Source organism: Vipera ursinii (genome assembly GCF_947247035.1).
Source record: "Vipera ursinii genome assembly, chromosome: 4".
Lineage (NCBI taxonomy): Eukaryota > Metazoa > Chordata > Lepidosauria > Squamata > Viperidae > Vipera > Vipera ursinii.
The window spans coordinates 35,292,280-35,318,032 of NC_139514.1; positions in this window are offsets into that span (position 1 = coordinate 35,292,280).

Genomic DNA, 25,753 nt, shown 5'->3' on the forward strand with positions numbered 1-25,753 from the left:
TCCTGAAACAGAAAGTGATCACGTAGAATAGATATATACAAAGAAAAAATGGCAGAATTTTTTTTTTAAAAAGCTATTTTTTTAAAAAAAAGTTCTGGACAAAGAGACTTGCTGGAATTTGTTGAACAGGGTAATGAATGCATGTTAATAAAATATTGGACAAATTGGTGAAAGATAGTCACCAATGGTGATTTATTCTTAGAACATTACTTATTGCTTTGTCACGCCTCCAATCTTATATTTAGTTTAATCTACAAAAAGGAACACAGCTATGCTTTCATCATCCTAGACATGTCAAACTGTACCCAGAAGAATGATGCTACTTATTTTCTGCTTTCTAAAAGAAGGATGTGAAAGATGCTTTAGATGGTAGCTTGCTCTTATTCATCATCAACCGCAATAACAATATTTTACACAAGTAAGCAGTCAGTGCACGCATTTTAGATAACTACATATTTTAAATACTGAAGACAAACATATTTCCCAAATCAAATTATATTTTCTTAATCTTCCTTTGGAATAGATGTTAAAGAAACCACTTAAGGAACATAAGCTGTTAGGCAAAAGGTCACATATCTTTGGAATAGTCTTACTGCTGTGATTCTGGGCAAAGTACACCCACATTTATCTGAGTGACCTGAAACATGTCAGAAGAATAAATGGGGATGCTATTTCTATGAGTTCGTTTAGTCAGTCTGAATGTCTATAACAAAGAGATTTGAATAATCCAGCTGTGATAAGGGGAGACTACATGACATATGACTTGTCACACTTTAGAGGTTTCTAAGTTTTGGATTTCCTGTTTTGTTACTTTAGACTTTTCTGCATGGTAGGATTAAAAAGAAGAAGAAAAAATACCATTATGATCCTTCAAATACTTGAAGGAAAAACTCTTTGGAGCTAAGATTTTCACTAAAGAAATGGGGAATTAATAGCACACACAGAGATATTCAACTTGGGTTCGTACAGCCTGCTACACCATGTGCATTGCAACATTGCAACACAAACTGCTCTGTACTTGTAAGAGACATCACAATCTGAATACAAAAATGTGTGGAGTTTGCATTGTGATTATCATTATACATGTGTCATAATTTTGGTGCCATTGTCCCTAATGTACAGTATTGAAAGATAGATGGAACAAGTAATGTTCTTGTCACTGAATATTAAATATATCAGGATGCTTATTGCACTTAATAATGCATTTACCCTAGTTTAAGGCTGGTTGACCCTATTCTACTTGTGAACTTCTTCTGCATACCCTACTTTTAGATAACATCTTGATCTGATTAAATATTCTATGAAACTGAATAGCTTCTACATGTTTTGAGTGATAACTAAATTAGTTATCTAACTTTTGCTCCTCAAAATATGATATTTAGAATTGGCCAAATGCAAAATACATCACAAATATTATAAATAAAGAAAAAATGGATTTCAAATCAGTTTTGACTCCTGGTGTCTATTTCTTGGCAACATTTTTGGAACTGATTTGCCATTGCCTCTTTCCTAGGACTGAGAGTGAAGTCCCTTGGCCAAGCTTTGTGCCCAAGACAGAATTAAAATTCACATCTCCTGGTTTTTAGTCCAATGATTTTAACTGCTACATCAAACTGGATCTTTAGAAATATTGTAATATATTACAATTAACAAGATATATAGTAAATTAGGTTTTTTCCTTTGTTTTTTTATTTTATTAAACATATCACTTATTTATTGCCAAGAAAGCTAAAAATAATTTATCCATCCTGTTATAAAGAACTGGGCTATAAAAAGACATTGCAGCATGGAAAATAGATCCCAAAGTAATTTGAATTCAGACTTCACCTCTTCACCACAAATACAGATTTATAATTGAAGTGCTGTGTATAAACTCACATATGAAATAAACTAGCCATAATAGCATAATTTTAGGGAATGATTTATCACTGTATGTAAACAAAAGCATTTTAGGTTGGCTGCAGACTGCTGCAGTTAGGAAATATGCTGGCATAAAATTGGAGATAAATGAAATAAATACACGTAGCAGTTTATGACTATCATAAAGATTTCCTTTTGCTTGTTTTGAATATCATACTTATTGCAGAAGAAGACATCCTTAACTGATAAAATACTATTTGGTTGAAATTCTGGTATGGAGTAAAAAAAAATGAGACAGCCTGTCCTGTAGATTCAGTGACTGCTTTCAAGGGTTTTTAGCTATTTCCTATTAGGCCATACTCATTACGGCTACCAGATTTGGAATATACATTATTCAGAAGACCTTTATTTGGGCAGCAAAGAGTTTGAGCTTTCTCTGTCTTTGAATCTGATGATTACCTGAGTTTTTGCAGCCCTATCCTTCAGTGTTTGTTTCATATGAATGTTTATATCCCCAAAATTCACTGAGCAACATCTGTTTAAAGTTACTAATTCATATACTTGTAAATATCATAATTCATGTTTATACATGTAGTCCTCTTGCTCAGACAGTCAAGAGTATTTTACCCCCATTTTATGACCTTTCTTGCCACAATTGTTAGGTGAATCACTGCAGTTGTTAAGTTAGTAAAAATGGTTGTTAAGTGAATCTGGCTTCTCCACTGACTTTGCTTGTCAGAAGATTGCAAAAGGTGATCACATGATCCCAGGACACAATCATAAATACATGCCAGTTATTAAATGACCAAATTTTGATCGCATGACCACAGGGTTGCTGCAATGGTTGTAAGCATGAAAAACAGTTATAAGTCACTTTTTTCAGTACCACTGTAATTTTGAACAGTCACACTAAAAGAAAGATTGTGAGTCAAGGGCTATCTGTACTCATAATTGTGTAACTAGAATTTACAACATTGGGGCAGTGGCTAGCTGTGACCAGTGACCAAGTTTTATTACTTAGAGCAGGCACGTCAAACTCACGATGTCATGTGACGTCGTGCGATGTATCGCAACTTTTCCCCCATTGCCGGCAATGGAATGGACGTGGTTTCATTGTGATGCATCCAGCCCATGGGCCAGCAGTTTGACATGCCTGACTTAGACCTTTGCCTGTTACCTTGTCTTCAAGAGCTTCAGGGTGATGTGATGATACCACTGGAACAATGAAGCCAAAGTTTTCAGGCTAAGTTGAGAGGGACTTTGGAGTTTTGTGGTTGTTTTACTGTAAGCACATTTATTTAAGCTTATCACAGTTAATATATCATTTTCATTTCATTTTTACTCTCCTGTCCTGAAATTCACAATTTGTTGCTGATTTTTAGTGACATATTTGGGAGAATATAAAACAGTACAAATACTAAGTCAAGGGGCTACATATAGCTGATCAATTCTTTCATTAATATAAAAAAACAGGCCTTTTATTTCTTCAGCAGTAGCATTTTATGTTATAAATGATCTGTAAGTAGCAGGAAACTGCTCTGTGCTTTTCTGCTGCCATCTACGAATGTCCAGCATATATTTCAGACTAGATTTGGTAATCATACTTATGTTTAGAATGACAAAGTTCTAAAGCTGAGAAAGTTGCACAAGTAGACAGTGCAATAATCTCATGAAAGAGTTTTCTATCAAAATAAATTAATTAAAAACAATGCAATTGAGAAACCCTTTGTGAGTATTAGATGAATCCTTTTTGGCCTATTATTTTTCTTCTCTTTAAAAAACCCCATATTTTCTTATTATATATGCATACTCCTCATTGTATATGAATAGTCCTCAAACTATGGTAGCAATTGCACTGAAATTTTTATCACTAAATGATCTGGTTGTAAAACATGATTTCATGTGACTTTATCACTTAGTGATAACAGTCATGGCAATTGTGGTTGCTGTTGTAATCTTAAGACCGTATGAAAAGTGGCAAGGAGTGCAAGGGATGCGTAGGTGCAATGGGGGAGGATAGGGATGCCTATGGCAGATCCTAAGGAGCAAGTAAGGACTGTTGGTGGAGGCCACAGATGGGTACTACAGAGTATCAGCCTCAGGTGAGCAGGAAGGTTCTGTGGGTAGGGTGGATATGAGCTATGGATGGCAAACAGGTGGAGGGATGCTATTGAATACAAGACCCTTTGGTAGCTCCTTGGGAGAACAAAAATGGAGGAACAACTTACGGAAGCAACTTGAGACCTTCTCTATTGGCTTCCCCATTGTTTGTGATAAAACTGGCAGGAAATATATAATATATATATATATATATATATATATATATATATATATATATATATATATATATATATATATATGCATCTTTGGTTATTCGGGTTTTTCCCCGCGTAGAACTAAATGTGTAGGGGCGACGTTTCGACGGAATCCCATCCGTCATCATCAGGCTGGTGGCTTCTGCTTCCTTCTTCTGGGAGAAGCATGTGGCTGTTTGTTCCTCTTTTTTAAACTGCCAGAGGGGGTGTGTTCTGTGGGTGGTGTGCTCTGATTGGGTGGGGGAGTAAGTGTGTTCTGATTGGGTGGGAGTGTGTTTTGAATGGTGGGTGTGTTCTGATTGGGTGGGGGTGTGTTTTGAGTGGATGGGCTGGTCTCAGCTGCCAGCCTTAGACCTGAGCTGGTGAGTTGTGCTGCTTTTGTTCGGCTTCGTGTTTGTGGTGGTGCCATGTTTTTATAGTGGGTGTCAGTTTGCTTATTGTGTGGTTTGGAGGGGTTTAAAGTGGCTGATGTTGCAGCTGTAGTTAGGTTTCTGTTTTGTGGTTGTGCCTCGTTATCATTGTGGGTTCAGATTTGCTTATTGAATGGTTGTGTGGTGGTGATGTCATGTGGTGTTATCATGAGTTTGGGTCTATCATTCTTGGTGGTTGGGACTCGTCTGTCAATCAAGGTGGGTTTCCAAATGGTTGGTAGGCGAGAGGTATCATCTCGTTTGTTTATGCTGTGGGGGTGTTTTTCTATCTCAATGGCTTCTCTGATTATTCTGTTGTTAAAATGTTCAATTTTGGCGATAGTTTTGGTTTTTTTAAAATCAATTTCATGTCCCGTGGCTTCAAAGTGTTGGAACAGGGATGAAGTTTGTTCTCCTTTTCTGAGTGAGTTTTTGTGCTCTTCAATGCGTGCACTTATTCTTCTGTTGGTCTGTCCAATGTATGTGGTGGGGCAGGTGGTGCATGGGATTTCGTATACTCCTTGGTTTTCTAAGCCAATTATGTCCTTGGGGTTTCTTAGGATGGTGGATATTTTTCTGTCTGTGTAGAATGCTGTTTTGATGTTGTGTTTTTGGAGGACCTTACTGATTCTGTCTGTGGTCCCTTTTAAGTATGGGAGGAGGGCTTTGCCATTTTCTTGTTCTCTGTCTTGGGTTTTTGTGGGTGTCTCTCTTCGGATTAAGTTGGTAATCGTGTTTCTTTGGAATCCATTGGCTGTTAGTACATTAGTGAGAGTGTGTAGTTCGGTTTTTTGGTGTTGTTCGTCAGCTAGGTGTTTTGTTCTGGAGATGAGTGTCTTGGCTACGGAGTTGATCTGTGCTGGGTGGTGGTGTGAGAGTGCGTTCAGATAGCGGTTTGTGTGTGTTTTTTTATGGTAGATAGTGTGTCCTAGGGAGCCGTTGGATTTCTTGTAGGCTAAGACATCAAGGAAGGGAAGTTGATTGTTAGCTTCTGATTCCATAGTGAATTGTATTTTGGGGTGTAGGCTATTGAGGTGTGTGAGGAAGTCATCCAGTTTTTCTTTGCCGTGTGGCCAGATTACGAAGGTGTCATATACGTATCTGAGCCAGAGTTTGAGGGTTTCAAAGTGGGTTTCAAAGTGTTCCATGCAGAGGTTTGTGATGACAGGTGAAAGGGGTGATCCCATGGGTGCTCCTTCCATTTGTTTGTATCTTTGTCCATTGTAGATGAAGTATGTGTTAGATAGGCAGTGGTTGGTCAGATCTAGGATGTGTTTTGGGGGGTTGTATTTATTTAGGATAGCTGTCAAGGCTTCTTTGATTGGCACTTGGGTGAAGAGGGATACGACATCGAAGCTCACAATCAGAGCACACCACCCACAGAACACACCCCCTCTGGCAGTTTAAAAAAGAGGAACAAACAGCCACATGCTTCTCCCAGAAGAAGGAAGCAGAAGCCACCAGCCTGATGATGACGGATGGGATTCCATCGAAACGTCGCCCCTACACCTTTAGTTCTACGCCGGGAAAAACCCGAATAACCAAAGATGCACATACGAACACCCGCGAAAACCTCAGAAAATATATATATATATATATATATATATATATATATATATATATATATATATATATATATATATATACATACAATATAATAATAAATGGGAATATATGCAGCACATGTCAACTGTAGGCATTATTTTTTCTGTCAAACTTCAGTTTTGATTTATAATAATAAAAGAATTATTCAAACAACCAAATAATAAACAACTTTTACTAATATTCATGTATTTAAACACTTTGGGTATTTAGAGAATATTGACCTTGATGTACTAACAAAGTTATTGCCTTTGGAGGTAGCAATAGCAATAGCACTTAGACTAGTGCTTTTCAGTCCTCTCTAATTGGTTTACAGATTTCAGTAAGGCATTTGACAACGTAGACCATAACCTACTCCTTGATAAGCTAGAAAAAGCTGGAATAGACAATGTCACCACAAGATGGATCTGTAGCTGGCTGACAAAACATACTCAACAAGTAGTCCTCAATGGCGCTACATGCACATGGAGAGAAGTAAGCAGTGGGGTAGCACAAGGTTCTGTCTTAGACCCAGTAGTCTTCAATGTCTTCATAATGACTTAGATGAGGGAATTGAAGGGGAACTCATGAAATTTGCAGAAGACACAAACTGACAGGAGTAGCCAACACCCCAGAAGACAAACTCAGGATCCAAAAAGGTCTAGACAAACTTGAACAATAGGCCCTATACAACAAAATGAGTTTCAATGTGGAGAAAAGCAAAGTATTACATTTAGGCAGGAAAACCAAAGTTATAAATACAGATTGGGTGAGACCTAGCTTAAAAACAGTAACTGTGAGAGGGACCTTGGAATCCTAGTGGACAATCACTTGACTATGAGCCAGCAGTGTGCAGCAGCAACCAAAAAAGCTAATACAGTCCTGACTTGTGTAAACAGAGGCATAAAATCAAGATCATGTGAAGTATTAGTACCGCTTTGTAAAACTCTAGTAAGACCACACCTGTAATACTGCAGCCAATTTTGGTCACCATATCACAAAAAAGATGTTGAGAGTTTGGGAAAAATTCAGAGAAGAGCAACTAAGATGATCAAAGGCCTAGAGACTAAAACATACGAAGAAGGACTATGGGACTTGGGTTTGGCTAGTCTAAAGAAAAGAAAAAATAGGGCAGATATGATAGCAGTGTTCCAGTTTCTGAGGGGCTGCCACAAGGCAGAGTGGGCCAGGTTGTTCACCAAAGCACCAGAGGGAGGAATGAGAAGCAATGGTTGGAAACTGATTAAAGAGAGAAGCAACCTGGAATTAAGGAGAAACTTCCTGACAGTGAGGACAATCAACCAGTGGAACAGCTTACCCCCAGAAATTGTGGGTGCTCCATCACTGGAGATTTTTAAGAAGAGGCTAGACAGTCACTTTCTGAGATGGTATAGGTTCTCCTGCTTGAGCAGGGGGCTGTACTAGAAGAACTCTAAAGTCCATTCCAGCTCTATCCTATTATATTTTTTTCAAAAAAAATGCAGCATTAAACAACAAAAGAGCATCACACGTTCTTACATTACTTTCTCTTCAGTATTGAACAATTCTCTATGTATCTCCTTTATCCTTACATATGATTTACTTTTTAAAATGTTTTACAGCAACCATTTATCCCTCATTCCTAATTTTCTCATTTTGACAAGCATTCTCCTTCATACTTCCTAGAGGTAGCTTCCATATTCTTCTGAAACACTCTGTAGCACAATTATTTTCAGTCTGTTTTAATCAACTTCTTCTTCTTTCCTTATATTAATTTTGCATTCATTGTGTTGGGAGAGTAATGCCTTCTGCATAATCAGGCTTGCATTTTCTTTTTCTATGTTCATTCTCTTTTCACTTTCTTCTTCTTCTTCTTGACACTGCCTTTTACTCTTAAATCAAAGCCTACCAGATCAATTTTCTGTCTGAATGTATATTCATTTCTTTACTCTGAATGGACTTATGCTTCAACCATGTATTTAAGACCTTCTCCCTTGCCTTTTCTAAACAAATATTTATAATCCCAACAAACAGTGCCACAAAAAGAAGCAATACAAAAAACTTTTGATACAATGAGATTATCTACTAAGCCAAGGGAATTCAGCACCCTTAAAGTTGGAAATAGCTAAAAACACCAATTAAGTTGATGAGTTAATTGTTTCAATATTATAAACCACTGAGCATTTTGAGCACTGAAAATCATTGTATTTATACCAAACCATTTGTGATGATATATCTGCAAGTAAAGGCAAGAGATTAGGACTCTAAACTTCTTTGCCACACATCTACCTCTCCTCCTCCTCCCCCCTCCTCCTCCTTCTGTATCAGAAAGTTTTTTTTATAAACATTAGCTATTTTGTGTCAAAAAGAATATCTATTGTTTCTGTGCCCTTTTGTAGAACTGTCTGATTGTTGGAAATCAAAGTTGGACTGAATAAGGCATTGGTCTGATCCTTAAAAAACATCTATTCTTTCCGATTGATCAGTAGAATAACCTTGATTTCTTTAGGACCGTGTTTCAAGGAAAGCCACTACTGGTTGGATTCATATATCAACAGAAACCTCTTAGAACTTGAAATGAATTGGTCTCAAAGCTATTAACAAAGTACTGAATGACTGATTAACATAGCACTTAATCAATACACAACAATATAGTTAAATCACTAGGGCTAAGATTGAGCAAATCTTCTGAGGAAACTTCACTCCACTGGATTTTGAGCACAAATCACTTTCTGTCACTAATGTAGCTTCTGTGAATGCATAGAAACTGTCCTTCACAATAGAGATGTAATGTCCTAGTTTCAACATTATGTAATGGTGGAGCAAAAGGCCTTTTACCACACAGAGGCAGAGCAATGCATCTGTGGTGTATTGCTCAAAATCCACATATGCTAGAAATTACATCTATGATGCAATGCTTTAACTTTCTGACAGTGAACAGGATATGTTCTCTTTCCTAAACTGTCAATATGTCATCTGAGTTCAGGTTGCCATACTCAGAAATGCACTTTGACAGATACAAAAAAGTATGTGCCGTGCAATGTTTAAAGGGATACCCAGGACAAATCTATTATAGGTAGACCTCTACCTATGACCATTCATTTAACCACCCAATCCTTACTCTTATGACTGTGCCTTTGATCATGTGATCAAAATTTGGTTGTTTGGTTACAAGTATGTATTTATGATAGTTGCAGCATCATGGGGTAATGTAATTACCATCTGAGACTTTTCTAGGGATCTTTCAACAAGCAAACTGAATAGAAGAAGCTGGATTTGTTTAACAGTCATGGCAAAAATGGTTGTAAAATCAAGCACAACTCAATTACTGACTGCATTGCTTAGCAATGGAAGTTCTGGTCCCAATAGTGGTAATAAATAAAGCATGTATTACATTACTTATCTAAACTACAGGTCACCTGTGGAAACTAATGACAGGTAAATTTACAGCCATTGAAAGGAAACTGTTTTAGACAGCCTATGAGGAGAATGAAAACAACAATTATTTCCACAAAAGTCCCCCCAGTTCCAAAAATGAAAAATAATCAGTTTCTTTTCAAATTCATCTCCGTGGTTCTTTATAATTATCTGTTCATTTAAAAGAGGTGGGGAAGCAAATGACAGGATTAAACCTGAGCATGGTTAGATCTAGCACAGCTCATTACCAAGGATTGCTTTATGTATGGGCTTTTGTTTTATCACTGTAAAATGAGCATAATGTCACAAATCTAGAAAATGGATACTTTGCTTTGTTGAATAGTATCCTCCTACTAGCCAGTACAGCAATAGCTCATCGGTATAACACTGGACTTTTTATTCTCCAATTGTGGAATAAATAAAACTAAAACATTCAATAAAAATTATATAAAAGTAACAAAATGCCACAATTCGTTGTTCTTTTGTTATTTCTTCCTATAATCTCAGAGTGGCATATAATTTTTTACAACTCTAAAAATGTATTTCAAAAGGTACATTTCATCTAACTTGGTATTGATTCTTTTAAAAAAGTATTAATGTTACTGATGACTTGTGCTGAATTCAGAAAATCTGAAAAGAAAGCAGCTGTCCAATTTGTTATCTAGAATAATCAATCCACTACAGGTACGTCTAAATGTTGAAAACTGGCCTTTAGTACTTATTGCAATTATTTGCATTCCACTTTAGTACAATAAGCCTTTCAGGAGCAATTTACAATAAAAAGCAATGAGTATTATTCAAAACCATACAGATCGCAAACTTACTGGGGCCTTAGAACAGGCAGATTGTAGCAACAGGCATAGAGAAAATCTATCTGCATTAGTAAGACTCAACTATGATTTGATGTCACATAAATCATTCAATAAAAGCAATGGCCCTGGGAAGAGCTAATTGATCCTCTGTGATGGTTTTATTTGTTTTCCTCTATTTTTCTTCAATGATTAGTTGGTAAAAACTTTATGAACAGAGAAGTAATAATCTACTGATTCTCGTTGCCTGTCTTAATCCCTAAATCTTTAGGGATATGTACTTAACTTGGTCTAATGCATACTTTTCAGTACTCTAGTATGTTCAAACTGAAGTGTTGCCTATTCTCTAGTCTCATATCCAGTATTATTTCTTTTTAGGAAAATTGATGATGTCAATCATGAGCATGATATATTTATTTCAAATATTGCTGTCAGCCCTCTCCTTGTAATGATATTCGTATCAGATGAAAACAAAAAATAAGTAAAAGTCAGACCCTCTTAGAAAACAAAAAAGGGAAAACTCACCTGAAAGTCATTTGCTTGCTAGGGAAATAAATTGAAAGCCAAGGAACTAAATTGGATAATTTATTTTTTTCTTTTCTTTTTAAAGATGCCATTAAAGTCTCTGTGTATATATTTCATCCTTCCAAAGATTAACTAAGCAATCATCAATTTTGCAATAAATATAATCATCTTGCTCTCCTTTTGACCTGTTAGAATATTGATATGACTAGTGGAAAGGGCATCAAATGAAAGCAATTATCTAACTAAAGTAGTTTAATCACTTCCTCTTCAATAAATTTTGATTACTTCATTGTCTATTAACAAAATAATATGTATCTCTTATTCCTGTAATTTTATTCCAGTTACAAAAAGGCAACAGTATAAAGTACCACAGTGTATATTTTGGATAATTTAAAATATCTCCATTATTATTAAATAACCAGGCAGAGGAACATGCTGACTTTAAGAGAATGGGTGGTGTGTGTGTGGTTTTCTTAGGTTGTTGAGTCCTGTTGATTCTTAGGATTTTTTTTCCTTTTTTGCTAAGATTAGGAGTTAAAGAGGAAAAACATATACCTTAAACTTTACAATACACAGATTTATTTCATTAGATTCTGCAGTATAGCCATCAGTCCAGACGAACTACTTGTGGACTCTGACCTACTTCCTCAAGGGAAGTATGACCTATATAGAGACAAACTCAGAACCAGAATCCAGTCATGTCAACTATCAATAAGCTTGTTTTGCTCTATCTTTTTCCACACAAATTTTTGGGCAAAGGCTTCTTGTCATCCCTGTCCCCATCCTGAAGTGGCAATAAACAACTGAGTTTTGTCAAACTATTGATAGTACCTCATTTGAAATTGACAGATGACTTCCATATCAATGTCACATAATGTTAAATAAAAATATAAATCTATAGGTAAGTGAGTACCTTAACACTCTCTCCTTTCTTCTTTCCTGTAATACACACAAACATGCACACAAATTGCCTTGTGTTTGACAGAAAGAAGCATAAATCAATGCTTTCTCTTTCCCAATCTTATATGAAGTATGCATCCTTGTGGCACTTTCTTTGTATAATTATGAGAGCTGTAAATATTAAGATCTGTAAAGTTTATAAACCATAATTACTGGATGATTATGTTTCTATTTGGCCTAATCCCTGCTGAAATTCTTACATCCATATTTGAGCGTAATAAATTACATATTAATACAGAAACAGGATGATATCAACATTGCTTCAATAGTTTTTTAATTGAAAGAAATAAAGAAAGAAAATAAGGAAGAGAAAGAAAGAAAAATAAATAAATAAATAAATAAATAAATAAATAAGAAAGGACAGAAGAAAGAAAGAAAGAAAGAAAGAAAGAAAGAAAGAAAGAGAAAGAAAGAAAGAAAGAAAGAAAGAAAGAAAAACAAATTGCATTTCTGTTATGTTATGAAAAGGGCTAGTAGCCTAATTTAATTTCTTCTTGGCATCTTTTTTTTGAATGTAGAAATATATTTCTTAAAGGAATATTTATTTACAATATAAAGTTTAAATGAGCCTTATTTTTACTGTCATGCTCAGACATGGGTTTTTCATTCCCATCATTTTTTGTGAGAAGAACCCTGAGTTTTTGACAAAGGCTTATTTTATATTCTTTGATGATTTTCCACTGTGTTCAGCTTTTGACATAGCCCTTTGTATAAAATGCTATAAAAAGGAGACAATCCACCAAATATCTCCCATGAAATGTTCCTTCTATAGGATATTAAGAACATATATTAATGCTGATTCTTATAATTCCAGTTTTTAAAAAATAATTATGCATTTCACATAATGGCAGCAATATTGTATTCAGCCACCAAACAAGAATTTGTGAATGGAAGTGACATACTGTTAGTGGCATTGTGAATCTATGGTAGCAACTATTAAACTGAATATCAGAAGCAAAGTGAGTGACAATAGAATCTATTAGACTAGAAGCAGGAGTCCCAGGGGAAGTCATGGAATCACTTTTTTCAAAGAATATTTACAGCTCAGGAAGACAAAAGGTATAAGAAGAGAAAGCTTTATTGTAGGATGCCCACAGGGAATCTTGAGGTGCCAAGAAGTCTTTTAAATGACTAATTTCTATGATTCTTTGAAATCTTTCACAATAGAATTGCTCAGTTCTTAATGCTACTGCCTAATATGAGTGCTAAGAGAAGGCTTTACAGATCCCACTTCCTAAGCCACTATTTGATCTTGAAGAAGTGGTTTTAAAAGTATGCATCATTGCATAGGAAAGTATAATTGTAAGCTGAAAAAAATCCCAAGATTCTCTTTATAGAAAGGTTTAAAATATTCAAAATCATTGCACAGAATATCAATTTATGCCCAGTGGTGGGATTCAGCCGGCAGCTAATTTTTTGTTCCCCAGGCCCAGAATGGACTTCTGCAAGTGGCATCCACACAGAGAACTGGTTGTTCACATATTCAAGAGATTCAAGGTGCTGGTGATGACCTATAAAGCCCTAAATGGCATGGGTCTGGATTACCTTAGGGAGCACCTGCTGCCAGCATCAGCTTCCCATCGTCCTGTGCGTGCCCACAGGGAGGGCCTCCTTAGGGTTCCGCCGGTTAGAGATTGCCGGCAGGTGATTCCCAGGGGGAAGGCGTTCTCTGTGAGTGCGCACGCCCTTTGGAATGAACTGCAGATGGAACTTCGGACTGCCCCCGACCTTCGCTCATTTCGCCGAGACTTAAAAACCTGGTTGTTTGAATTGTCTGGCCTGGACTGAGGGATTTTAAATTTTAAATTATATTAATTAAATTAAATTAAATTAAATTAATTTTAAAATTTTAATTTTTATTGTTATTATTAATTGTGGGCTTGTACTAATTTAATTTCATTTTATTCTCTTTTTGTACTGTTTTAACTGCCCTGTGAACCGCCCTGAGTCCTTCGGGAATAGGGCGGTATATAAATTCAACTAATAAATAAATAAATAAATAAATAAATAAATAAATAAATAAATAAATAAATAATTGAATCCCACCACTGTTTATGCCTACACAGAGGTTCAGTCATGGTCATATGGCCAGACCTGCCTCTGGCAGGAGCTCACTCCATCATGCGGTGTTAGGACTCAAACTGCTGGATCACAGACCTTCTCCGGCAACTTTTAAGCCACTTTGGTCTGCCAGCTGAGCAGTTTGAAACCATGTAAATGCAAGTACATAAATAGGTACTCCTACTACCTTCCATGGAAAGGTAACAGCGCTCATGTTTCACCACACATTTTGCATTGAGGCATGATGTCATGCTGGTCACATGATCATGGAAACGTCTTTAGACAGTGCTGGAGCAATGGCCTAGAAAAGAATACACACACAAATTCATAATTAAAATCTTTTGAAAACATCAAATCTCATATTATTTTATAGTCTTGTACATGGTTTACAAAACTGAGTTCATAGTAATTTGGAGAGGTTTAGTAGTCTTTCCATACTGCTTCCATATTATCATCTAATCTAGACTATTCATAATTATGCAAGATTAGATGATTGTATGCCCTTATGTTTTCAGTATTTATTGTTTATTTTTCTCCCTTCCCAATAATTATATTTTATTCACTGATGATGGAATTTTCACTTTAAAGAAAGCTATTAAATCATCATCCCCTTTTTAGTTATTGAAATCAGTGTAAAAAGAGCATAGAAAGCTAACCCAATGCTCATAGACTACACAGTTCCAATCTCAGTTTGGCAGCTGGTGGACCAACTCTCTTCAGAAAACAAACATTAGGGGAGAAAGGCCAGAAATTTTCCCCACACACTCCTTGGAACATCACATTACAACAGCTGTTTATTCCTCACAACCAATAATGATATGAACCTAAGCCTAAACACACAGAGACATATGTACACACATGCACATACACTTCCATCCACTACAGCACAGAAAATAAGTAATCTTTTTGTGGTTTAAGTAGGTTGAATAGGACTGAGTTCCAATTTATTCAAAAACTCATGAGGTTTATTTTCGGAACTCTGACCAGAAAATTTAATATTTAGAAACTTTGGCCATGAGAAAAGATTCTCAAACCAGGATAAATGTTCTCACACTCATATTGAGGAAACTCTGGATGCATTTGATTCCCATCTGTGGTGTAGCATTCATCATCAGTACAACCATTTCTGAAAAGACAGAAAAAAGCAAAAATGAACTATGAATCTCAGGTGTTCATAGTGGATTAGCTCATTCACATTCTCATGATCAGTCATTCACTTCTTTTTGGAAGTTAATATTATAATAATGTGAAGGTGAAGGTTCTTTCTCCGAGCTTCTGGGTTGGTTTCTGAACATTTCATTACCAGGCTAGGTAACATCTTCAGCAGAGTTTAGGGGATATCAGTATCAGTATTGTTTATAAGGCTTTCAGGTGTGGATGTGTCAAATGAGGGTCTGTGATGGGTCTTGTGATGGGTCAGGTGTGAGTCATCAGTGAGTCTTCTGATGGGTCTTGTGATGTGGAGGTTCCATCCGGTCAGGGACATTGGGAGGTGAACTGCTGTGGGGGGAGCACTTGTTTGAGGGTCGGTGCTGTCTTTCATTGGCTGTGTGGTTGATTTGGATTCTGAGGGCTGGTTGTAGGCTGGTTGTAGGTTGATGTGTCTGTTGATGGAATTGCTTGTGAAGTGCCAGGCTTCGATGAACTCATGAGTGTGGTATAGTGGTCAATGATTTTTGTGTTGTTCCAACTGAACTGGTGTTGTTTGATGTCGGTGTGAGTAGAGATTAAGGATTTGGGATCGTGGTGTTTGACTGACAGTCGGTGTTTATGGATCCTGGTTTTTAATTGATGTAATGTTTGCCCCACATAGAATTGGTTGCAATGGTTATCGATGATTTTGTAGATTACATTGTTTATTTCATCCTTCTGTATCTTGTCTTTGGATCTGGATAATTCCTGGCAGAGTGTGGCTGTGGGTTTTTGGATATTGCTATTCCTAGGGGTTGAAGAATTCAGCCTTTGTCTGCTGGTAGGATGATGATGCTTTCATTGTGTTTCAGTGTCTTCAGTGCTCTCTTCTCTTTTTGGCTGAATTTTTCGTTTTGTCTGTTGCATTGCACGTTAGGGATGATTCTTTGTCTGATGTCTTCTTGTATTTCTTGGTCCAGGTGGTGCATTTTTAGAATGGATTAGAGATTAGCGAGGAATTCAATGGGGTCATCATCTTTATGTTGAAACTGAGGCTGTGTGTGAGGACGGTCTTTTTGCCATCAGATAGAAGTCTGCTGGATAGATTTCTGATCCATAGCAACTTTAAGAAACGTGGACTTCAACTCCTAGAATTTCCTAGTCAGCACGATGGCTGTAAAATTTTGAGAACTGAATTCCACATATTTTAAGATATTATAACATTTTCTGATTATTTGCCATTAATTGACTTATAAATCTTCAAGTCTTCAAACTCAGAAGGCATATATTAAATTTCAGGCCCATTTCAGGGTGAACTCTGAAAACAATTCACAAGAGCAATTCCATTTTTATGTAAGGAATGGAAGAGATTTCAGAAGAAACTTGATAACTAGGGCAAACATCTGCTGCTTAATATACATATATGTTACCGTATATATAATATAGGATCTTTTCAATGTTAGGACCTTTTAGCACAGTTGCCCTGTCAGCTGAAAACAACTACTATTTTTGGAAACATTATTTTACTTATTACCAAGAACAAGAGCTTTTCTGAGGGATGGAGCTCAGTAAAGTATTATTTAATATTTTCAAAAAGTATTAAAGGGGCTGTTATTTTTTATTCATGACATGGAATAAGTGTGATAGATATATATTCTGAAATGTTTTTGAAGATTAGAGGGCTAAAGCATGTGGTTAAAATACAATTACCAAGAATATTTATGGATTATAACTTCAAGGGATACACACACACACACACACACACACACACACACAGACACACACACACACACACACTATAAAATGATATTTGTGCTGGGTGATGAACCCTGGGATTTCCCAGGGTAGCAAAAAAAATGTTTTTATTGCTTTTCTGCAATTCTATGGCAAGTCATGAAATCTGTTCTAAAACACAGGACAACATATAAAAGTAAGAACTGAATATGATGGATTCTCTGTTTAAATGAATAGACAAATTGGTTTTGGAGAAAAGCGCAATGTATAAATTCACATATACGGTACATTCTCAACTCACTCCAAAGGTAGAAAATCGTATTGCTTTCACTACTTTACATTAATCAGATATCTGTTGTGAAATAATTTACTTCAAGATGTATATATCCAAGTCAGGAAATCCAGGACCAAGGATTAGACAGGGAAATTTAAAATAAATATTGGAAGAAGACAAAGACAAAATATTTCTGTTCTCTTGCCAGGAAGATTATAGATGTGTCCATTTAGTCATCAGAAACTGAGCTGATCATATTTATTATGTGTATATTTTTATTATGTGTATATTTATTTAAAAAAAAGCATTCCTATGCTTTTTAAAACTGATTTTATATGGGAATTATTTCAGCAAGACTGCTTTTCCCCCCTATTCAGAGTAGAGCAGTTGTTATAATGTTTGAAAGATACAACACAATGTTTGCTTTTGGAAAGTGCAGTTTCTCTGGGCTAATAGTCCTGCACTGTGACAACATACATTGCAAGTCAAACAGATAATAGAAACTGGGGTCTGCCAATGAGCCACTTTATTGTCTCATCAAATGTTTATAACCTTCTTATTTCCTAAGCAAAAAGGATGGACACCTTGAAGAAATTGCAACAGGATTATACAGGCTTTATATATCATTTTAAGCAGCACGGTAGCTCAGCAATTAGATGCTGGGCTTGTCAGCTGGAAAGTCAACAGCCCAGGTTCAGGGCCTGACTACCATGTGACGGGGTGAGCTTCCATTATTTGCCTGAGCTCTTGCCCACCTATGGAAGTGTCTTCAGACAATTAGGTCCTCCAGTTAAGAAATGGAGATGATCATGACCCCCCTAGAGTTGGACATGACTGGACAAGGGACACCTTTACCTTTATACATCATATTCAGTAGTGTGGGAAAGCAAGAGACCTACGTAAATTGGTTACATTTAATTTAAGTTAAACATTTCATTTTATCTAATTGTGCTGAATTCTTCTTAGTATGATGAGAATTGGAAACTGAAAGAAAGATCTGATCAAGCAGAATAAAGAATAATTGTTTTCCACAATAAGGAAATTATATTTTTGTTGAAGCATCCTAAAGATTAAGCATTAATGAATTCATAATTAAATAAGGGCTGATGTTCAGATTATAGTTTCCAAGATTTTGTATTTTAGCTCTAATCCTTGCACTGTCACCCTGCCTATTTAACTTATATGCAGAGCACATCATGAGAAAGGCAGGGCTAGATGAATCAAAAGTTGGAATTAAGATTGCCGGAAGAAATATCAACAACCTAAGATATTGTTCTGTACCAGCCTGCTACCGGCCCTGCAGAAAAGGCAGGGACAACCCCTTTTACAAGAAGGCAAGAGGCTGGAACTAAGCCTGCCAAATTTATTAACATAAAAACATAAACAGAGCAAACAGAGCAAAGAGAGCAAACACGAACCATGAAACAGGAGCTATTCAAACAGCTGCCTTCAGCAAACCAGCCCTCCCACACATTCCACTTTTAAACAGTTCAGGGCATGGCTTCTCTCTGCCTCCTTCCGAGGTGCCCCATTGCCTTCCTCTGTTTACTCCTGATTGACTGCCTCCTGCATCGGGCGTCCTTGAACAGGGCCAGCTGTGGGTCATCTTCATCCACGCTGTCAGGCTCACACAGCTGGGTCTGCATCGTGACCAGGTGGGAGGGGCCTGGCTGAGGGCTCTGTGGAGCCTCAATATTATTCTCAGCAAGCTCTTCAACACCCCCTCCTCCTCCTCTGAATCGTCCGACCCAACTGCCGAACCCACAGGCTGACCCTGAATCACAACAGATATGCAGATGATACCACTCTAATGGCAGAAAGCGAAGAAGAACTAAAGAGCCTCTTGTTGCGGGTGAAGAAGGAGAGTGCAAAAGTTGGGTTGAAACTTAACATTAAGAAAACCAAGATCATGGCATCCGGCCCTCTCAATTCCTGGCAAATAGATGGGGAAGAAATGGAGGTAGTGACAGATTTTATTTTCCTGGGCTCCAAGATCACTGCAGATGGGGACTGTAGCCAAGAAATTAAAAGACGCTTGCTGCTCGGGAGGAAAGCCATGGCAAATCTAGACAGCACACTAAAAAGCAGAGACATCACCCTGTCAACAAAAGTGCGTATAGTCAAGGCGATGGTCTTCCCAGTTGCAATGTATGGCAGTGAAAGTTGGACCATAAGAAAGGCTGAGCGCCAAAGAATTGAGGCCTTTGAGCTATGGTGCTGGAGAAGACTCCTGCGAGTCCCTTGGACTGCAAGGCCATCAAACCGGTCAGTCCTAGAGATCAACCCTGACTGTTCTTTAGAAGGCCAGATCCTGAAGCTAAAATACTTTGGCCACCTAATGAGAAGGAAGGACTCACTGGAGAAGAGCCTAATGGTGGGAAAGAGGGCAAGAGAAGAAGGGGACGACAGAGAATGAGGTGGCTGGATGGAGTCACTGAAGCAGTAGGCTTGCGCTTAAATGGACTCCAGAAGATGGTAGAGGACAGGAAGGCCTGGAGGAACGTTGTCCATAGGGTCGCGATGGGTCGGACACGACTTCGCAGCTAACAACAACTCATTGGATTTTTTGGGGGGGGGTTGGTTGGTTGGTTGGTTAGTTTTATTGTGAGCAGAGTGTTTTGCAATTGGCCATATTCGGCATGACAACCATTTTGTGAATAGGAATGTGGCCCAGGGTAGCAGATATTTTGCAATAATATCAACAAAATGTTCTAAAACGTCCAGATGTGGCCAGTTGTCACTGGCTCAGAAGCCCTTCAAAACATAACTAAGGGTATTGCAGGTTGTGGAACATTAAGACAAAAATTGGAGTCATTCAATTCCACATGTATTCACAAGCTGCAATATAGCATTAGATCAGGGGTGTCAAACTGCTGGCCCGCAGGCCAGATACATCATAGCAAAACCGCACCCACCCCATTGCTGGCAATGGCAAAAAAGTCACGACATGTTGCGACATGGCACGTGATGTTTGAGGCTTGAGCTTAAATGGACTCCAGAAGATGGTGAAGGACAGGAAGGCCTGGAGGAACATTGTCCATAGGGTTGCGATGGGTCAGACACAACTTCGCAGCTAACAACAACAAAAAATTTTTTATGGCAAGATGATTTTAAATTTTATTTCCACCTTCTACAATATTAGCTGTCCCATCAAATTTTGTTTTATTTGCAAATATGAAAAGCATCAAATTGATCTGTTTATCATTAGTGAACATATTGAACAATAAGGGATCTAGGACTGAACTGTATTACATGTACTTGAATATCTCTTGGCCAAATAGTTGACAAACCAGTGATTAACATATTCAGAGTATGTATTTGGAGCCAGCTACATATTTATCTCATTGTACTTAAGACAATGATTGCTTTATGTTAGGATAGATTTGTCTAAATACCTCCTTAAGCAGTATAAGCTACTGGCAATTGCCATATCTTAAAGTAATGAAAGTATGTGCAGGCACTGTACATTTCTCTTTATCTTTTTTGAATCTGTCATTTTCCAGTCTCATGGGATTGTCTTGGGTCTTTTGTAGTTCCTCTGCACCATTTGATAGTAAGCACTGGAAATGATTGAAGGCTTTTCTCATGATTGTAGGTTTTATTTCCATTGCTAATGTGTTGAGAGTAGAAGAAATCCTTCAACTTGAACACTGTAAAGATACATTGAGAAATGGGATGAAAGCTTGTTACTGAAACAGACAGGCAAATAAACTTTTTTTATTAGATTTTCTAGTTTTCAATATAAGTAAGGATTTTTCATTATAATCTTTTAGACTCAGTTTTAAGCATTTCTTATTCAATTGTGTTATGCTATTTAACATTCATTTGTAGTCACTACCATTAACATTTGCAGTGATAAAGACAGATTGTGCCTTATGATATTTAATTATAGATCATGTTAGTGGCAATAGATTCTTTCAAGAGGTTTTTTCAGGGAAAGGCAAAATTCAATTGAGTGCTCCTAAAAATACATTGAAAGAATGATACATTCTCTAAATCATAAAATACATTTCAAAATTGTCAATAAAGATCACATTTGCTTTGCTTTTAAAGGCATAATGAGCAAATGGTATGATATATTTGCAAGGGCAAAGGCAAAATAAACCAGCTGCCCACCTTAGGTCTGTATGTTTTACTCACTGATTAAATACTAGTGGCTAAGGTTATATTTTTTTACACCAGAATGTATTGTTTATAATGGATGCAAATATATCTTGAGCAAACCACTTAAAAATAGGACTATGTTTCATTGAGTGAGAATATTACTTACTCCTTATACATTTTAACATCATCACGGGTTGACAGTTCTTCTTTCTATATTTCTTACCAAACATATATGTCGCCATAACTTAAATAATCATTTAAAGTGTCCAGTACAACAAATCTCTATTTGCATATTTCTTTCACATGGTCCAGACCCTTTCCTTCAAAGATTTTCTTTGGGTTCAGGGATATGATTTTCCAAGCAATTGTCTAATTCTGCTTTGAGTTGGTAACAATGTGTTTTTCTCTTCCTTTGATAGTAACCTTGGTTCTTATGAGTATCTTTGTGAGTTTTATGTATCATATACAGTACAACCATTTTTTTTCTATATCCTCTTCCAAATCTTGGCTAGTAGCCAGTTCTTTGGAGATTTGTTATTAGTTTCTTCCTCACTGTGAAAAACAAATGTGGCGACACAAATGCAAGAAGAGGGACATGCTGGTCACTGTTTTTTTTCATCTGTCTCCAGTGGAGAACAGATGAAAGGAACAAGAGTTGGGCCAATGGAGAAATGGAATACAGTAAGGATAATAACAATAAGAGCACATAACCATGTACAAATGTTATACAGTTTATGAGATACGAAGTAGGTATAGAACTGATGTAATCTTTATTATGGGTTCCAAAGATGCTTTTTCATGAGGCAACTGGACTTTTGGGGTTTTTTTTGAAGATGTTTCACTTCTCAACCAGGAAGCTTCTTCAGCTCTGACTGGATGGTGGAGAACGGAAGCCTTCTCTCAACAGAGGGTGGGGGATACAACATCATCTATCTTCAGTCTATAACACAGTCCTTTCAACAGTTCCAAGAAAGCTCCACATCTATTTGCACTACTGAGGTGACCCTGAGGACACAGATAAACCCTCCAGGTGGCCTCAACGATTCTATAAAAGAATGCAAATGACCAGCTGTCTGCAAGGAGTATAAATCCTTCCATTTCCCACCACCCAGTCAGAGCTGAAGAACCTTCTTGGATGAGAAGTGAAAAAGCATTTTTGGGACAACCATGGCCAGGATGACTGAGAATTTCCATAGACATCTTTCTTATGGGGTGAACTGAAAAGCTTACTGTTGATGTACTTGTTGTGGCCCAGGACTTAGATTCTGATGCTGCACCATAGTGCCCATGTTTGATAGCATCCTTAGGTAATTCCTGGCTTGGTGATTCCTTAGGCTGACATTCCGCTGGTTCAATTGGAGTAGTTTCTTCAGAGTGAGAGTCTGCGTCTTGAGCCAGCAAATGCTGTTCAATGGACACCCTTTTCTTTTAATTTATTCTTGTTCTATCATGCATTAGAAAAAATTATTTTGCCATAATAATGCAAGAATCTGAAATTTTGAATCGATTCTTTGTAAAGAAATATTTTTACATAATAGCTTATTTCATTATTAAAAAATATTTTGCAACACAAGATGTAAATATAATTTATTAATAGGTTATGCAAGAATTTGATGATATGTAATACCTAATGATTTTCTGTGCATATAGATATGCAAAGTTTATGCATATAACTTGTTTTTTTTTTCCAGCGGAAGATAATGCATTTATTACACATATTTTCCTTATGTGGTTTTCTTTGCAACCATTTTCTTGGAGGATAGAAGAAAAAAATTGGGTGTCGACAGGCCTTTCTGTCTTAAATGATAAATTATTCCTTGTTTTTTCATGAAGAAAATTTCATTGATGAATTCTAAACCTCAGTATTAACATCAGGACCAAATAAGAAATACAAAATAGTGAATAATATTCTGGGTTCTCCAAACTCTAGAGAACTTCAGAGCTTCTTCACTTCCATGCTTGTGTACATGTTTGCTGATCTTATTTAAACTGGTATTGCCCAAGAGCTTTTTCCTATCATTTTTAATTGAGACTATTTTCTTATATATTTGCTTAACCTCTAGCTAATAAATAGTTCAAACACCCAGAAAATTTCCAAATGAAACAAATGGGAAAAATGCAATGAAGGAGCTAAATAAGGCTGTTACCTTTGATGAGGTAAAGCTTCAGCTCTTTCTGTCTTTACCTCTTGCCATTGCTGACCCGAAGTTCCAATAAGAAATAAAGCATCACATACAGCTTCGCACAGCACAGGTTGAAAAATGGCTGTTCCCACAGGAAAATAATAGGGTGATATTCAAACCAGTACAATCTGAGTGTTTAGAAAGGATTTAGTTGACAAAAAGAACAAAAGGAAATTGTTGTTAGTGCGCTTGTTGTTCATTGACCTGTTGTTCATGTGTCCTATCTTTGATTTCTGGCTTCTTTGAAGTCAATCACAACATGCTAGCTCACCTTGACTGGTGAGCAAATAGGTAGTTTTGCAAGGCATTTAACAAGGCAACAATTTGGAAAATGAAAAATGAATTTTAAACCATTTAATTGTAAGTAAAGGATGCTAATGAAATATACAATGGGTAAATGTCTATGGAGATTCTCAGTCATATTGTAGTTATTCCAAAGGTGCTTTTTCACAAGGCAATGGACTTTTTTTTAAGACATTTCGCTTCTTATCCAAGAAGCTTCTTCAGCTCTGACTGGATGGTGGGGAATGGAAAGATATCCACTCCAAGGATAAAACACCCAGACACAAACTGAGCAATGTGGTGTATACAGCACAATGCAGTGAACCATGTGTAGATCTGTACATTGAGGAAACAAAACAACCTCTGCATAAACACATGACACAACAAAGGAAAACAAACCAGTTAGGATAAGATTCAGCAGTACATCTGCATTTAAAAGGCCATTCTCTGAGGACAGGAAACTCCACATTTTGGACAAAGAGAATTGCTGGTTTGAAAGAGGGGTCAAAGAGGCCATCTATGTCAAAACTGAACAGCCCTCTCTCAACAGAGGGGGAGGGATACAACATCATCATCTCCAGTCTACAACCCAGTCCTTTCAGCAGTTCCAAGAAGGTTCCACACCCATTTGCACTACTCTGGTGATCCTGAGAACACAGATAAGCCTCCAGGTGGCCTCAATGACTCTCTAAAAGAATGCAAATGACCAGCTGTCTGCAAGAAGTATAAATCTGTACATTTTCCACCATACAATCAGAGTGAAGATGAGAAGCAAAATGTCTTCAAAGAAAAACAAGAAAGTCAATTTGCCTTGTGAAAAAGCACCTTTGCGATTCAATGGGTAAATTATGAAATGGGTTGCTAAGCAATGAATTATGTCAATAATTTATATATATACAAGTTTTTTTATAACATTTATTTTTTAAGTTATTTTAAGTTATTGTTATTTTTTTATTTAAGAACTGCCCATCTTTCTCACAGAGAGATTCTGGGAGGTGTACAATAAAATATTAACAGCATAGAAAACAATATGTAAAATTTAAAAGAAGCATGGAATGTTAAAAATTGATTAAAAATCAGGGGGAAGACTTTCAGGCACCAGCCAGACCAGGATTGCATGCTCCAAGCAAGGATTCACTGCCTTGTTTTTTATGCCTTTATGAAAGACGAAGAGAATGGGGGCCCATCCATACACTCCATATTCCAGACCTTGGTCAATTGTCTGAATGCAGCAGTTAATCTCCAAGTTGGACTTTTGCTTAGTCATCTGCTGCTGGTTGAAGAAAGCTGGCTGTCTTGTGGTCCTTTTATTGCTGATTGAGCACCATGTCAATTTATGATACATATATTGAGTGACTTTCTGTGCTTACAGAACCAAAGTTAATTGCCCTATTGTTCTATGGAGGTGACATCACATGGTTGGAATGATTAATGACAACAGATGCTCTGGTCAATAAGCGATGAACTTACATGTATGAGCTGGCCTTATGATGTGATGCTGCTTTGAGTGGATTTTTGTGGATTCTGTCTAATTGTATTAACTTATAAAGAGTGTGTAATTTTCTTTGCCATGCAGTGAGAGGTGTTTGGCAGTAAAGTCCTATGAAATTAAAGATTGTCACTTACCTAATAAATTTGCATGCAGGAAAGCCAAAAGGTTTCCTTTCAGACATTTATGGACTTTGACAAGGAAAACAGGATGCTAATGCTGAAGACAACAATTGCTGGGCCTTGCATTGGTAAATCCAATGAAAGGTGGCTGCTTTTTCATTGGACATCAAGGATGTGAGTATTACTACACTCTTAGAGAAAAGAAGCTTTTCCACTGTATTTTCTTCTTTCCTTGCAAATCCAAAATAACAGACCTCAAAACAGTTGAGGATCCCATTTGGTTAACATGCTAGTGTAATGGAAAATGTTGCAGGAGAACTGAAGGAACAAATGGCTCTCAACAAAATATTAAGACAACATTATATTGGCACTATATGTGAAAAGGGGGGTGTTAAATGAACAGCTTGCTTCATCTTTTCAGAATCTTAAAAAGGCATTTGTTAGCATTGAAGCTAGCATTTACTAAATAGAGGGTAAGATTAATCTCTAAAAGCTTCCTCTAAAAGAAACATTTGAA